Source organism: Sinocyclocheilus anshuiensis, unplaced genomic scaffold (genome assembly GCF_001515605.1).
Source record: "Sinocyclocheilus anshuiensis isolate Anshui unplaced genomic scaffold, SAMN03320099.WGS_v1.1 scaffold5087, whole genome shotgun sequence".
NCBI lineage: Eukaryota > Metazoa > Chordata > Actinopteri > Cypriniformes > Cyprinidae > Sinocyclocheilus > Sinocyclocheilus anshuiensis.
In genome coordinates, this window is record NW_015557498.1 from 6,173 (window position 1) to 9,703 (window position 3,531).

Below are 3,531 nucleotides of genomic sequence, written 5' to 3' on the forward strand. Positions count from 1 at the left end.
TTAATTCTGACCGTAAGAGGCTACATGTACGATCTAGGTTTATTAAATCACATTTACTAATCAAGTATTTTAAGTTATTAACAGGACGGAAATCGCTTCTAACTTACAGTCAGACGTTATAAAACATTAACGCCACGGGCAGTTCTTCTAAACTAACATCACTATTTCTGACATTTTGGTTTGCATAAAAAAATGAAGATTTTTCACTTACAAGACATTTATGGCGAACTTTACAGACAGCGACGCGAGGCGAAGGCGCCCTCAAAGTTGCTCAGAGAACTGAAAGAGTTCACAAAATGGCAGTTTGTGGTTGTTTTTCTCGGTCATTTCGTATTACTGTATTTAAATTTACAGTAACATGTCGCAAACTACATTGAAAGAGTATTGTACACAGCTTATACACTAGTAAAATGTTGAGTATAAACCTTGAATATCGAAATCGCGGTCAGCTATTCTAAACTAACATTAAATCTATTAGCTAGAATTAGCTAGAATGTCTGTGTGCATGAAAATATTAATATTTATTACTCACCAGATAAAGCACGTTTCCAGGTCGCAGAGAAGACACGATGTGTCCGACATTACAGGAAAAACTCTTTCAAATGCACTCTCATGCACCCCCCACTGACAGAAATTAAGAGTGTTAATAATGCATGGCACCCAGTCCTGAATTTTTTTATGTAGGAATAGCAATTTTACCTGCGAAATTCTGTGGTGTTTTTCGCGGTCAATTTGCATGGCTGTATTTAGAATTACAGTTACTGATAATTTCCCAGAATGCATTGAAAATCTACAGTAACATACTGTCAACCGTGTACACAGTACTCAACTGTTGAGAATACGATATAATACGGGGAAAACAACAAAATCTACAGTAACCCACTGTACACAGCTTATACAGCAAGAAACTGTTGAGATAAACAGTATAATACTGTTTAAACAACAGAAATCATTTACAGTGTAGTGACAACAAATCAGAACGCATCAACACAATATGAACAAGTTCCTAGGATCACTGTTAGGATCCAATACACGCACAACCTGGAAATAAAACAACAAAAAAAACAATAATGTAAGCATAAACTATGATCTCGTTTTAAGATTTTAGTGTGGCCACAAACAAATGCCTACCATTTTCTGAAGATGTACTGGCCCCACACTGCTTTATTTGGAAGCATGTCCTCCAGCTCCCAGAGGGGCTTGTGGCTTTTAGTCACACTTGGACACGTGAGCTCTTCACATGGTGACTGGACAGTAGCTATAAAAAAGAAAGAAAAACGACTAGATGATTATTATCACTTCCCAATCACAGACGACTGAACTTCCCAGCACAACAGCCCCTTCATACCTGGCTTCTGACGGCATACTCCAGCATCAACAGCATTGGAGGACTGAGGATTCACGGCCATGGATGCAGTATACACACAGACACACACACAGCTTTGACTATGACTATCCCAGATAGCACACATACGTGGCGGGGACGTCTGTGCGATGTGTGCGTTTGCGTCTGGGAGACGTATTTTTTAGGGTGTTTGCTCTAGAGACCTGCGCGGGACGGATTTTTCAGTCCCGCTCCCGCAATTCTGTCCCGCGCCCGCCTGCTTCCGCAGAAATCTTATCTGGTCCCGCTCCCGCCCGCGACATTCATGTTTTATCCCGCTCCCGCCCGCAAAAGTCCGCATAAAAGTAATCTATATAGATTGTTTTAAGTACATTGAAGAAATTTACATGAAATGGTTCTGTAACATCTCCTAAGCTCCACAACATCCCAGCATAAACATAACAAACTACTACCGATAAAATATTTGTTATTTAGACTAAGCATCAACATTCACAACCACTGTTATTTTTTAACGCCAATATTTTTTTATACAAATAAAGCCGACATTCTTGCACAACATGAGTGGTGCAGCTCCCAGTGGCACATATTCCCCCACATTTTGGAAAAGCTTTATTTTGTCTCATCACAAACGTTTATTACATACACATGTTTTTAAGTCCCGTCGTATTGTGAGGCTGTCAGCTGTCATGCTGTCTAGTAAAATAACGAAGGGCTTTGAAGGGACAGTATATAATATTGACAGCTAGTGGTTAAAATGGGTACTGTAGTAGAAATTCAAGATAATGGAGAGAGTCGTTTCTCCCAACACCTCCTCCTCAGATGCTCACGCATGTTGCTCGATTGAAAACATGTAACAGGAATAAGCGCAACTGACAATGAAAGGTGACGAAACTTACGACTGTATTTTGATTTGTCCGCGTTTTGATATATTTCTGGTCATAAAACCCTTTAGGTGAATGCCAAAGTTTTTTAGTTCAGGTAGAATTTGCCATTTCTGTCCCAGATCATTTACTGGCTTCCATGGCTGCAGCACGCTGTGCTTCCCACCAACTGGCAACCCAGGGTGTCGCAATACTATTTGGTAAATTGGCAGTGGGGGAATCACACAAACCACAAAAAACGTGTTTAAAATGATGGCCACAGAGAAGTTCTGAAGAAATTTCTCGGGAAGTTTCAGACTACAAAATGAGATTGATTTCCTCAATACAACAAAGCTGAGATGACTGCAGACATGTGGCACTGTCTTCAGTCTTTTCTCTTTGCCAAAGAAGTTTTGAGTCAATATGTTCTAGATGCCAGAATTAGACTTTACTGCTCAGCTGCAGAACATGAGTGGTGCAAGTTGATGGTTAGACCCAGTGCTGTTTTTAAATCTGTAATAAGGAGAGATCATCAGTGGATTAACGGGGCATCAGGTTCTCTCAGTACACACGGATATAATCACAGAGAGAAGCGAGGAACCCATGCGCTCATCAGTCTGGCACACAGCAGACTTAATGCTATTTCACAATTATTTAAACAAAAAAAAAAAATGAAATACATCTAAAAATAAATAATTCTGATTATAATAGTGTATAATACATTACAATTAATATATTATGGTTAGGGATGCACGATATTATCGGAACGTTATCGGAATCGGCCGATAATGGCTTAAAATGTAAACATCGGCCCAATATAAAAAATTATGCCAATGCCTTGCTGATAACTCACATGTGCTCAGGGTGTACTAGCGATAAGATCACGTCAGCTGTGTGGTCATTCTTGAAGCGAAATTTTGGCTGAATGATGATTAGATAAACTGTTTTGGATCGACGCATTTAATTTGAAAATGCAAACACAGAATTACGAGTCCAGTCCGGACTAGAGACCTGCGCGGGATGGATTTTTCAGTCCCGCTCCCGCAGAAATATTTATTTTATCTGGTCCTGGTCCCGCTCCCGCCCGCGACATTCATGTTTTATCCCGCTCCCGCCCGCAAAAGTCCGCATAAAAGTAATCTATATAGATTTTTTTTCAGTACATCGAAGAAATTTATATGAAATGGTTCTGCATGCGCGCTTCCTTTATTATCACAAAGCTGACATCTCAGTTAATCGCGATCTCATAAAGCTCTGTTATAACACATTAAATATATGCACAATGAATCTTTCACAGTGTCTACACTTCGTGTGTTAAAATGAGAG